The sequence below is a fragment of the Aythya ferina genome (assembly GCF_964211825.1).
Source record: "Aythya ferina genome assembly, chromosome: 1".
NCBI classification, from domain to species: domain Eukaryota; kingdom Metazoa; phylum Chordata; class Aves; order Anseriformes; family Anatidae; genus Aythya; species Aythya ferina.
This window is the reverse complement of record NC_140296.1, coordinates 78367227-78381035: the sequence shown is the minus strand read 5'-3', so window position 1 is coordinate 78381035 and position 13809 is coordinate 78367227. Positions and strand designations below refer to the sequence as shown.

Genomic DNA, 13809 nt, shown 5'->3' with positions numbered 1-13809 from the left:
CTCTGCACAATTACCCAGGTTAGATTTTTCCCTCTTTCTCTTGGGACACAGCTTCTCAATAATTATCCAGAGGAAGAAGTGTCATCTGTGGGAAGTAACAGAAGCATTCAGTGGTACTGATGGAGAAGCATTACTTAAAAAGAGAACTCGGAGAAGAAGAGCAAGGCTTGAGTGTGCCAGTGCAATGTGAATGCACGCGTCAAAGACGTGCCGGTCATCATCGTGTTCTTGCATGCATTTAAAAGCAGGCTTGAGCAATATTGTCTCATTTAGGAGATTGTTCCTCTACTTTCCTATTGCTGGAGGTAGACTCACACACCTGGAACTATTTCTTGCAGAAGCAGGAAGGCTTCTTTCAGTGGGGCAACAGAGGAGGCACCTCCTGGGGGAGCTCTGCCAGGTAGAGATCTTGCTGTCTGATGTGGAGAGAAAGAGGGTCTTCCCACCTAACAGAAAACACCATTTTAAACCAAACTGTTTTTGTAACAAAGATGATCAGAGCACTGTGAACTGGTGGAAGCCATGCCAAACAACTGGCAGGTCTCCATCCTTAGGAGTAGACATGAATGACATACAAACCTGGAGAGCCCAATGGGCTTGTGATTGAAAAGCAAAAGCAGTAGTCATCCAGCAACCTTTTATGGGAGTGGTTTGACAACCTTCTGCAACCTGTCCTGTCATACCTGTGCTTAGGTATCTTGTACAGACATGAATGGGAATTTTATGAACATGGTTGACAGACAATGAAGTCAGAGGAAATTCTTTCCATTGACTTTATTGGGCTTTAAATCAGGCACCATTATAGCGAGGATTTGCCAAAGTGATTAGTGACTTTGGATTGCCCTTAGCATTTGGGAAATCTCTTTGTGTCAGGGCTCATGTCAAGCACAGTTAAGTTTGAGATACATGTAAATAAAACACAAATGCACAAAGTGTTCCTTGCAGAGTTAAAAAGCCCATTTACATGCACCAGAGATGAATCCACTCTTAGCAGAGGAAATTCTGCTGCAGTACAAACTACATCCTAATCATTAAAATGGCATTTGGAAAAACAAAACAAAACAAAACCAAAACAAAAACACTACACTTGACTACAGAGAGTAGAGCAGTGCAGCCAAGAAATGAGGTACATGGACTAAGTATGCTTGCTTTCCTCAGTATCTCTGCATTCCACTGGGTTTAACAGGGACATGTCAGAGTGCAGGCCACTCCAGCAACAGGATCTATTTTTTGCCCCAGATTTTTGTATGGGTGTAGTATATTTCTGCTTTCTCCACTTTAGCTGCATAGACCTATGTTTCCAGATTTCTTGAGTAAGATTATGCAGCCTGGTGGAAGGGTTTGGTCCCTGCTCTGTAAGAGAGCAAACACCTTTGTGTCAAAAGAAACCCAAGCTGACCGTTCTCCTCTGCAGAGCATTGTGTAGAGATCAGGACATGGAAGGGTACATCCATCTCTCTGCAGATCCCACCCTCTACCTACAGAGAAATGTCTCCTGCTGTAGTGACTTGAGTGCCCGTGAGACATTAGCTCAATCAAGACCTTGTGAAAGGAGCTCACATGGGAGCCTTGGAGCCTGAAGGGTTATGATAGGAAATCACTGAGTAAATATCCCTGGCTGTTTAAAATGTGCCTGCCTTACTGGCAAAGAATACCTTCCCATAACAGTGTTGCCAAAAGGAAAGGTGTACCTGAGGCTCAGCTGCTGACTTTCCTTACCTGGGCCCCTGAGGCTGTGGGTTTGCATTACACATCAGCTAATAGGAAGCCCTTCCAAATGATTTTCTTTCCAAAGACTTCTTGGCTTTTCTTTCTGCCTTGAATTGGTAATTGTCTGGCTAGAGGATGAGAGGATACAGTGGCTGATCTAATGATATTTTTTCTTTTTTTCCTGTGTTTTGCAGGGTTATTTTTTGCCAGCTCCTCCAGCTGAACTGACTCACCCTATGGCAGTTGCAGGTGGGACAAGGGAGGAATGGGATAGCTACTTTCCACAGCAATGCTCTCACTTATCACTCTAGGTGCAACCTGAAACCAAAATCTTACTTCAAAGAGACTTTTATCAGCCATCTAAACTACTACATCCTGGGTGAGATGCTTCATTTTACAAAAGTTTAACGCCCTGCCCACCTTGGGTCAGGTGTGATCTGCTGAGATCCCCTGAGGCCTGTCCAGCTGACAGCTGCACGCTTTACCAGGGGGTTCTCAAAGTGATCACAGAGTAGGACATCGGTCAGATGAAGTGCTCTCAGTCCTGCTGCCTGCTCCTTGTGCTTGCTGCTAGGCTGCAGCCTCAGCCCAGGAACAGGATGTGATATGGACCTGTGCCATATCCCATACACAAGCATCCTGCATCTGACTCGATAGCAGCAGTACCTGCAAATTGGAGTGTGGTGCTGCCCCATCCCCCATGTGTTTTAAATAATTGGTGGTTTGGCTACTTGTGTGTTGTATAAGGCAGACAGACTCGGTTCTATGCCTTTTCTTTCCCTCTGTGGCCACGTGTCTTCTGCATTTCAGTCACTTCAGGGATCTTGCTTCATCAGTAGGAGTGAGGACTAGTCCCATCCTGACTACCCTGTGGTCTGGAAAATGTGGGTGGGTATCCCTTCAGGCTACGGAGCAACCTGGAAATGAAGAAAGGCTGCTGTGGATGTCTCAGTGAGCTCACAAGGTGCAGAGCAGGGTGAGCTGCCAATGTGCGTCTGATGGTGGACATCCCTTACAGTCCTCTGCATGTCTTTAATGGAAGGACTTACCCTGCGTGTGCACAGATACTTGGGGCAGACATGGACAAATTGTCATCAAGAATAAAGAAATCTAAGATAAAAACAGAACCCCCTCAAAATGCATCAGGATGAGCTGAAAGGGAAATGTTTTGGACAAATAGGCAGAAATTAGCCCAGAGTATGGGGAAAGCACATAAGGTTATTACAAAAGGAAGCTGTAGCTGCTGTGTAAGTGTTTTAAATGAATGAAGCAATTGAACTCTGTGAAGATCCTGCTGGTGTGTATTAGGCATATTCAAGGTAAATCTGCCCAGCCTGGCTTTCTCAGGGGAGGAAATGGGAGGAACACTTTGGTTTTAACTATAAAATGGGCTTAAAGATGAGGGGGTATCCAGTTGCCTGGTCTGATCAGGACTAGAATACTTCTAGACAGAAAGGGAACTGTGAGAATTTCATAAAGTGTCTGTGAAATTTAACAGCCACTAAGCTAGGGGGCAGCTGAGCAAGAGTTTCTGCACTTTGTTTTAAGATTTAAAAGAAAGAGCTGGTGAAGTGTATGTATGCTTTCAGGCAAAATTCAGTGGTGAAAGTCCAATGCAAACACTAGGTCTTACTTGAGGATTTCATGCCATGGAGGTTAAAGCAACAAAGAGACCTGCTGTATAGCACTACTGCATAGTGGTGTCTTAGTGAATGTGACTGCCCTCCACCCAAGTAGGGATGAGCATTTCCTACTTCCAAATGGGTCCAAACGAAGTTTACTCTCAGCTTCAGTTCAAGGGCTCCAGTATCAGGGCTAGAAAAAATGGATGTAAGTGTGGTTCCCCTGTGAGATGAGCTAATGCTTCACACAGCAGCTCGGGCTTACTTCCTTTTCACCAGCAGAGTCTGGGGGTTGTTCAAGCATCAGCATTTGGAAACTGACTTTTTTTTTTTTTTTTTTTTTTTTTTGGTCAGGTGCGGTACTGCCTTTCTGTCACATGGTGGAAAAAAGCAGAGAAGCTTGTGGTGAGACAAGTTTGAGTGATCCAGTCCCAGACTTGTTTGTTGGTTTCTGCCTGGGAGAGGTGCTGGGGGTGCTGCAGCCTCACCGAGGGACAGCAGCCATCTCCTTCAGTGCCTCTGCACACAGCTTCTTAGAAGCAGCACAACCTCGTGCCTTCCTCTTAAGAAGGATGCCTGGTCTGTCAGCTGAAGGGAGATGCTGAAACTGTGCACACCAGCACAAGTTCCTCGCATTTCTCTGTGCCCTACCTGAAGCTCTGCCAAGCACAAACCTCAAAGCCGTGTCAGCAGCATACCCAGTGGGACCTGGTACAAGAGCAGATGAGGTGATTTTTATCTCCAAGTGGGTTCACATCAGTGCAACAGCCTTGTCTTCAGCTCAGGCTTTGAGCTTACGTAGCTGCATCACTAGAGCAAGCTGAGGTTCAGCTCTCAGCACATGCTGTGCCTGCGCAGGGTCCCCAGAGCGTGCACACCACTTCTCTGCTCTCCCCAGCCCACGCTGTCCCTGCGTTGCCAAAGCTGCTCCTCCTTGCCGGCACTGGGAGCGTGCTCCACAGCTGCTCAGATACATCTACGCACACGGCAGCAGGGCAGCCGCTGCGGTACCGTGCACACTGACTCACTGCTTCTCTCTCGCATCGCTCAAACGCCTCTTGTTTCCAGGGGGAACGAGCTGGAAAGAAGCCACCAGAAGAGGAAAGTACAGGAGATGCAATCCACCGTGGTGGATAGATTACTGTGCTGAAAGGTCATTCTTTTTTATTCCCCAGATCTTTTTTTTTTCTTTTATTTTTTTCTTTTTTTTTTTTTTCTTAAAACAGATCAGGTTTACAAGTGTAAGCAACATTTTCCCCCAGGTTCTTGACACAGCCTCAGAAATCTCCACTGCTGCAGCAGCAGCTAGCAGCCAGCAGCCAGCCTTTGCTCTGAGCTGAAGCACAGCCATGTTCATTGTTTCACTGAGGTTGCAAACCAGCCTGTGGTTCTCCCCACTAGGAGAAACTCATGTCTTGTGCTTTTTCTCTTCTAGGAGGTGGGACCGTGCTTTGTACCAAACCCGCCCACAGTTTTGCGCTTTTCAGTTTCTGGTGGCACAGCCGTTTGTGCCAAGTGACTTTAATTACTTTGAAAAGTTATAAGCTGCTTGAAATTGAGTTAATTGTAGATCTTTCACTCTAGCCCGTTAGAGAACAACTGCTCTAAAGGACAGAGCCCATGCTGTGTGCAACCTTTATCTTGAACCATAAGAAACAGGAAACCTTTGTGGGTTTTCTTGCAACAACCTGATATTTATAGTTGCCTTCGGAGCAACAGCTAGTGAGATTATGCAGCTATGAACCCCATGCCCTACGGCTCTCAAAGGGGGGAATTTTTTTCAGAAGTGCTCCTGTCTGCTTCTGTATGCATTTGAAAGAGAGCCAACTCAATTTGCAAATGGCCCTTTGTTTACCTGCTTTTCTTCCCAGTGGTTTGTCTGTTTTCATCTCCACTAGGGTGCAAGGCAAACCGGGATCAACCCTGCAGTCTTGAAATTCAGATTCAGCTCCAGGGAGCAGCAGGAAACTTCTCAAGGTGTGCCAGGGACATGCTCTTCCCAGTCTGCACAGTCATGACTTGCCAGTTCTCCCCTCACTGTTATCCAGTAGGATCCCAAAGAAACAAAATCCACCTTTCCTCCCACTCAGTGCAGGCCAAAGAAAGGACTGAGAATTACGAATCCCGCCTCTGGCCTCTCCTTCTCTAGTGCCAGCCGACATCTGTACCATAATTCCCGTAAGCCTTCTAAACTCGGGAAGCTCTGGCTGGACAGGTGGTTTCAGAGGAGGCTTTCATAATATATTATATTCTGATTGTCCTGCTTGGCTGCTTGCTGAGGGTTAAAAATTACTCTTGATAGCTGAGTGGACAGTGGCCTTGAGGTAATGGTGTCTACAATTTTGCTATTTTTGTGTTTTCTTTTTAAGAGGTGAGAACTGCAATTATCGGGGGAAAAAGAGCAGTGAAACAGATCTAAACAGCATATAGCGTTTTCAAAGTGTTGTTGTGCATGCTTTTAGCAAAGGCATGTATTTATTGTTACCAAACTTTTGTTTAAAAAGCAATAAAGGTTTTTGATGAAGAATGATTTGGACTTTGGGGATTTCTGACATATAGAAGAAAATTATGAAAAGCTGCAGTTCCTCCTGTAAAACACCATTTTCATATTTTGTTGAAAAGGGACTTTCAAATGTTTTCCACAACAGTATTTGAAACTCTCTGTTAAAGTTTTTTCTGTTTTGTTTTGTTTTCTTTATTGTGCCAGCCCCATCATTGTGGACAGACTCACAAATAGGCTCATCTTCATTACCAGAAGAGATTGCCCATGAATACAATGTAGCTTAAGGCACTGGGAATTTGGTACTTTTTGACATCTGGCTACAGCCACTCCACTTGAAAATGCAGACAGAACACTTGAAAATCTAGCCACTTATGTCAATGGCTTGTGGCTTTTCAAAAGTAGTTTTACATCTAAACTTCAGGTCCTTCCATTTCTAAACAGTGAACCTGTGAGCTAAACAGCCATTAAACTGAGCATGGACTCATTCATCTGCCACTTCGTTGTATTTACTGTGGACCACATCGTGTCCCTCTCACCCAAAGTTAGTGATTCATGAGCCTTCATGTTGCAAAGATATCTTTGCTTCCACCATGACAGACACTGAAGCTGAAAAATGATGAACCCCAAATAGGAAAAATAAATAAATAAATCTCAATTGTACATCTTTTTCTTTTGTCTTAGAAATCCTAGAAGTACCGAGGGACAGAAGACCTCTTACAAGGAGACCTCCAAGTCTGAAACCAAGATGTAACATACCAGGCCCAGCTTTCCAGGAGCATCTGTCAGACTGTCTGAGTGTTTGTCAGAACAATGTAGAAATCTCTGCAGGCAGAAGGTCAAGCAGGTGACCCAGATGTGGCTGGCAGGAGCTGAGGGTCACTAAGAGCCTTGCCAGTTCCAGATCTGCACAGGAAGCACACAACGCTCTTCTAATTTCTAAACGACTTGTGCAACCTCTATGCGTAACACCCTGTGGCATGACCACGGAGAAAGACTTCCTGCTTGGTTGCAAGGATGATTTGGACACTGAAGCTCCTTCTGTAGTCTCTACTTTTTTCTTTTTTCTTTTTTTTTTTTTTTTTTCCCAACTTTAATTTTTACCATAGTAAAGTCAAGCCACAAAGCCCATACAGTAGAGGCAGACAAGCAGCTTTGTCAAACATAATACAATTCTAAATGCATTCAGAGAAGGTAAGCTGTAGTTCTAAAAGCATAATGAATAGCAACTAGAGGCATAAACCAGACAGATAAAAGAAGGAAAAAAGTACAAGAAAGCTAAAAAGCTAATTAAGTGTTGTCAGCATGCAAAAAGAAAGTAACCATTGGAACAGAAAGCTATGTCGTTCTTCAAAGCCAGGGTGAGGTGGAGATACCATTGCACTGGCTGGTGTGCACAATGGCTGATATCTCCTCTGTGGAGCTACATGGAAACTTCAGCACCTGGATGCACTTGCCAGTGATAGCATTGCCTCCCGACTGCCTGCTGGGATGCATAGCCTTCTCTCCTTATCTGCCAGTGCCCAGGAGAAACCCAGGTGACAGGGAATACCAGTGCTTTTCAGCAAGACCCCTCTCCGGTTGCTTGGGGAGCCAGGACTGGCAGGCTCAGCGCTGAGCACAGGTGTGGGTACAGCCCAGGAGAGCACCCACCTGCCACATCAGGGCATCACTGCCCCTTTCCCAGACAGATTTGGTCTGGGTCAGGTTGATCCAAGCTGCCTCTAATTTCTAATGCTGTAGATGCTCTCAATACACCTGCCAGCTCTTGCTAGTAGACAACTGCCACCAGAGTTTGAGCAGAATACGATGAATAACCATCAGAGCAGCTGAGCTTTGGATGCATTGGTACATACATAGAATAAAATAGTTCCTAATTTAGATAAGCAGGATCTTAAAACTTTGAGCATGCTTAATGTCACTGGATGTGTCAGGCTCTTCCTCAGGCTGTGAGACCCTGCCACCATGCTACCAAGCTGTGAGGTTAGAGGGCAGAAAGCAAAATGGCTTTCCAGTCAGTAGTGTCTTGACGAGGAGGAGGCCACAGGACCCATGAATGCTGATGGTAATATTTTCCCATGTCTCCTTAGTTTTCTCTTCAGTGTTCTCTAAAATATGTTGAGACTGTTGAATTTTAGATGTAGATGTTTTGACTGCCAAGTCAGTTTACATTATGAATAATAACTCATCGACATTTCACCAGAAAAAAAAAAAAAAAAAAGGTCATAATTAAAATAGATTCCAAAAAATGATTTACATATTTTGCAATACCACAATAATGTGGTGGTTTATTATGTCATGTTTGTCAGGATAGGATTATTCCTGTACATGCCAGATCCCAGGTTCCTGCACTCTGCTCATGGCAAACATACTACAAGAAGAAATTTGTCCACTGCTTAAAACTGAGCTAATTATGTGGAAAAGCTCATTTTACTGTTCTTGAGTATGCACTTTTGTTTTAGCCCTAGCTAGGCCTTCTTCCCCTTCAGGAACAATTTCAAAAGTAGTAAAAGCTTTAGCAGCCCTGAAAACAGAAATGAAAAATCATGTGGTGGCCAGTCTCAGTTCCCTGTGTGCTCTGAGGACTTGATCGAAAACCCACCCAAGCAAGGCATCAGCCCTGTGCAGGGGGAAGGTGCGGCTGGTTGAGGTGGAGCCAGGGCACCAAATCTTTGCTCTCAGCACTTCAGGTAATCAGTGCAGTATTGGGACTCTTTGGAAAACTGGCCTGTGAGATTAGTGGCTTATCCTGAGGCTATCTGTGAAACAGGTTTTTTTCTGTGTGTGTGTGGTTTTCTTTTTGTCCTTTCCTTTTTAATGCTTTTACAGGAGGGAAAGCCTGAGACCCTAAACCTCTAATTCACAGAGATGCTTTTGAAATGACCACTTCGCTGTGTTCGCCCCAAAAGAAGCAAAGAGCAGGAGCTGCCCAGCTAACAGAATTGGAACAGGTGATTGACTTGTTCATAAAATTGAAGTTATTTGAATTCTTAATACAAACATAGTTCAAATTAAGCCCTCCATTCCTTTCTTTCTACAATTGTAGAAAGAAATTACAATTGTAGAAATACAATTGTAGAAAGAAAGGAATAAGCGAGTAGTTTTTATTATAAGAAATACGCAATATAGAAGTAGCAGAATAATTAAAGCAGGGTCTGGTGGTTCTATGTTGCTTTCCATTAAATTAATGAGGAAAATTCAGATGAATTCACTGGAAATTAAGTCTTTATGAGTTTTTGTTGTGGTTTTGTTTGATCATTTTTTAAAGAAAAACTACCACACATAATGCTCACATAATCAAATGCACACATGTAACATACATGGAACTTGTCAGTTTTTTGGGGGTTTTGTTTTGTTTTGTTTCCTCCCAATTGCAAACACTTTCATCAGAAAATACCATTGTATTCGCACAGAAACTGACATCCAGTCTGACAATAATGTGAGCAATTTGTCAAGCCCAGAGGTTCCTTGTCCAATGAGAGGGATTGGGAGGGATTACACCCACCTGAGACAGTCAGCAGCACAGGGTCAAAATGCTGGAGACACAGCATGCCTCCAGAGCTTGCTTTCCCTGGCTGAAACCCGAGTGAGAGCAGTATACATAACCACACCCCGACTGAGGTAAGATTTCAAATCCTAAGGCTGGAGAATCATTTCTTCTTTCTTCATATGCAAATTTTTACTCACAAGAGAACATGTCCAGAAGGAGAAATTGAGAAAGCCGCATGCACTAGTTTCAGGTAGAGCACTTTGGGTTGTGGAAGATTTTGGTTCAACCCCCCTGTGTGAACCAAAGAGAGTACAGGGATTTGAACCTTGGTTATCTGTGCCTTACAGCAGTGTCATGGTTTACTTCAGTATGCAATGTACTCCCCAAATCAGCTCACATTGAGCTTCAGGAATTCATCTCCCTGTGGATCCTCTATGGATTTGGTTTCCATGAGGTTCATTTCTCCAGCTGGATCCCAGGCTGCTGGTGGCTCTCAGGCTGTCGGTCTGTAAGTCTTCTTCCAGAACCAGTACCAGTGTCTTTCCTATTTTTACAGCCTGCCCAAAGCAGGGAGAAAAATAGACAATTTGTGGAATTCAGATCACACCAGTAAAAGAAAGGCAAGGCAGGTATGTTCAGACATCTGCTTCAGTCTTATTCTGAGGCTTGGATTGGAATAAGTGGCAGCTTCCTACTGTTTTACCAACCACCCGAAGGATAGTTGAAGGAAGGATTTCTGCACCTCCACGTACAGAGTAGTCTGTACTGAAATACTTCTGATACTGCATTACCAATAGCACTTCTACAATATAAGGACTTAGAAGCCAAGATTTCCAGAGATGTTTCTTAAGGCTCGATCAGTTATCGACACACAAAGTAAGGCCAGAACAGTGAGTTCTTCAATCTTCTGGGTGAATCAGATTATACTTAAAAGACATTTTTCAAGTTGCATGATTCTTTTTTTTTTTTTTTTTTTTTTTTTTTTTTGAGAGAGAAAGAGAATATCTTTAAAGTTTTGCTTGGTACAAATTAAATATGTTAGTTGACCTCAAAAGAAATGCTAAATTTTATTTTCAGTACTTAAGCTCTTTTATTGTTAAGTCTTGTTCCCAATGGTGTTTTGAGAAACAACAAAAATGATAAAATACTTTTTCTTGTTCTTGATATCTGTCTTCTAGCTGAAGAAATCACAAGTTCTGTTAAATTTTGGGAATAATTTCTGTCTTGCCATAAACCATAATTTTGATGAAAAATACATCTTACACCAAAATATCTGAATGGTACTTGGTTTACAGAAAAAAAAAAAAAAAAAGATGAGTGCTTTTTGTCTGCAAAGCTGCTACTTACTTATTTAATCAAAAAGGCCACCTGAAAAATGAGAAGTCTGGACACTATTCATGACAAAATCCTTGCAAGCTGGGTATGGTGTTATGATAGTTACACAGTTCTCTTGTTACTAAATGCAGAATAATGGAGCATCAGATGAAAATGTTCCATGGGGGACAAAGAGAGATTGTTGAATAACAGATTTATGATTCGGAAAACATTCCATGGTATCAACCAAAAACATCAACAAAAAAGAAAGGAAAATATAAAGATAAGGAACATCAACCAAATATAGCACTGGGAGCATGCAGTTGAGTGCTGACTGGAAAAAACACACCAGTAGGATCACTTGGAAAGTTGACATGAGTTTGGCTTTGTGGTGCTGGGGCATACAGGTGATGAGTGCCCAGCAGGAGCTTTGGTGGCATTCAAACATGGCTGGTGACAGATGTTGGCACATGAGTGGCTCTGGGAGAGAGCAGATGACCTTGGTGGGGTGGAATGTGGAGCCCCCAGCCAGGATGCTCAGAGCAGCAACCTCCATGCCAGGCAGAAGGGTCACTGCCACCCCGGGGCTGCAGGACCTTAAAGAAAGGGGCAAAGCCTAAGTTTGCCAGGTACACAACTGGGGATCCCTCTCATCCAGACATTACAGGGACAGTAGAAAGGGCACAGCCCAGTGTGGCAGCCAGGCATGGGTTTGCTCATCCTTAATGACCAATGTGCTGCTGTGCTCAGCCTGCAGGCCAGGTGCTGAGCGTGGGATTCCCCTTGGTGCTAACCTGAGGTCCAAGCCTCCCTCTGCAAAGACCATCCTTCTCCATCAAATCCACAGGAAGCCTCAGGTGATCATGCTCCTAATTGTAGCACTTCAGTTTGGTTGGGATGGCTCTGGAAAAAACATTAAATTAATAAGGTCTATTGGTCTGATAACTCTACATCTGTATTAGGTCTCGTGTTTCTGTGCATGCTTGTAGGTTTCACCTACAAGCTCCTTATAGCAGCATCTGTCTTTCATTACATGATTGTATGGTATCTGGGACTGCAGAGCAGTTAGGCAAAAAACGAGAATGAGAAATATAGAGAAATGTAGTTAATTTATTTAACTTAAATATAACTTCATCATGCTTAATGATACCAGGGAGGTATGACCTCCAAATAAATAGCCTACTATTCAATTTTTATTCATGCCTAGTGTACTGTGGTAGTTTCTCTTTGAAGCAAAAGCATATAGTTGCCATATGAAAATCCCAATGACCTGAAAAGAGGAATTTGCCAATTGCTGTGTGTCTGTGCTGTACAGTCTCCCCCAGGGTCTCGCAGGAACCTTTCTTTTCAGCTGGGACAACATTTCATGTTTTTCTGTGTGAATATTTGAAAAAAAGAAAGGTGTGTTCTCACTCTCAGGCTGTGAAGCTGGCACACATTTTCTCTGAAAAAAACATCAGGTCTATCTGAATACAAGATACTTTAAAATTACCTTGCTAGTTTGTTAAGCTTCATAGGAAAATGAACAATGGATTTGTTACTAAAAGTGCTGTAAATTATATTTTATTTTGCTTATCACCTAGAGAGCAGTTAAAAAGACATTTAAATGGGAAATAAATTATATGGAAAACAAATTAAATTTTCATGCAACAAGAAGGTTCAATAATGTAATCGTACTTAAAGTTCATGGTAGAGAGCTCTGCTTTGTTTCTTTATGGGACTTCTGAGGTAAATTTTCCCCAAAACTCTAATGAAGTGTATATATATACACTTTCCCATTTAAAAAATCCATTTAATGGTCTGTCAGATATGGCTACACTTGTGCCTGGATGCTCTGCTTATATAAATGTCTTTCTGGTGCTGTTGCTAAAAAAACTGAACACAGCTGCAGTCAAGATCAACTCTGAAGGTAGCTATGTAAATTAAGCCAGAGACTGTGCCTTCTCTTTTGGGTAGGAGTTATATTTCTCTTATTTCTCTTTATCTTTTTTTTTTTTTTTTTTTTATTTTATTTTATTTCAGTCCTCTGATCAGCTACACAAAAACAGTGGTGGTTATTCACAGCAGGACCAGCAGGACCCTCCTACACACAACAGGCTGAGGCAGGTAATACCACGTTCTGCACAAAATGTAGATAGTATTATCACTAATAAGCATGTTTGTCTCACTTAGCTGTTTAACTAACAGAAGAAAAGTACGGCTTGAGAAAAAAAAATACACACAGAGATTGAGATTACAGTCTCCTTCACCTGGAGGTTAGCTTGGAACTGGGCTCTAAGCAAATCCTTCAACACCAGATAATTTTTTGCAGTGAATCAGAAACTTGGTCCATCTACCCAAGACATGCCTTCAGGGGAGGTGGAGTGTATAGAAGATTTCCACTTGGGCCAGTCAAGTTCCCTTCTTTTCCTCATCTGTTGATCTGTTGCAGTGGCTCTGACATCTGTGAAGAGCTGTGGCTGAAAGCCTCTCATTAGGAGAGTGTGAAGCTGTGCCACAGACAGTAGCTCTTTTGTGAAATGTATCTGTAGACAGAGAGCTGGGGAGAAATGTTGGTGAGTGGATGAAAGCAGGAGGGTTGAGATGGTGAACTGGAGGGGCTTAGATAGCCCCTGGTAGGAGACCAGATGGACTCCATGGGCTGCTCCAAAACATGGAGCCTCCTGGAAGAACTCTGGTTTGCTCCTAAGCAGGCAGTGAGAGCAAAGGATGCTACTAGCTCCCTTGGTAACCCTGCAGAGGATGGAGAGAATACTCACCCTGCACACTGGACGGAGAGTACAAAACACCACAAGCAAAGGGACATAAATCAGAAAAGGCTGAGGATCCCAAAGTTGTAGTCCTCACAGAAAAAAAAAAAAATGAACATGCTGTGGGAGACACTGGCCAAGTCCAGCACTTGGGAAACACTGCAGATAGTGAATTTTGCTGATAAGGGTTTGCAAACACTTAACGACACCCACAGAACATGTATATTGTGGGGGAAAGGACAGTGATGCCACCACTGCTCAGACCAATGGATTACATTGCAACAGCAGATGTCTGGGTTATCAGTGCAAAAACAATTGAAATATTTCCTCCTTTTAAATTGAATGTTGGTCCATGATAATGTCACCCCTGTGACAGTGACGCTGAAGGAAAAGCCGCAGTCAGTAGAACGTAAACAAGTGAAA

General features: G+C 43.1%; 2 long non-coding RNA genes across 3 annotated transcripts; one reads left to right on the top strand and one right to left on the bottom strand.

Annotated features, from left to right (window-relative positions):
* Positions 1 to 3667: 3667 nt before the first annotated feature.
* LOC311430947 lies at positions 3668 to 13400 on the top strand. Of its 2 annotated transcripts, none has more exons than XR_014689138.1 (3): positions 3668 to 4485; positions 6517 to 8783; positions 12659 to 13400. It is a non-coding gene; the product is annotated as an uncharacterized lncRNA (long non-coding RNA). The 2 variants fall into 2 exon arrangements; XR_014689139.1 differs by having other exon boundaries at positions 6517 to 9453.
* On the bottom strand, positions 10362 to 13575 carry LOC311430954. The gene is made up of 3 exons (XR_014689142.1): positions 13396 to 13575; positions 11431 to 11539; positions 10362 to 11232 (listed from the first exon to the last, which is right to left on the bottom strand). It is a non-coding gene; the product is annotated as an uncharacterized lncRNA (long non-coding RNA).
* Between the last annotated feature and the right edge of the window lie 234 nt (positions 13576 to 13809).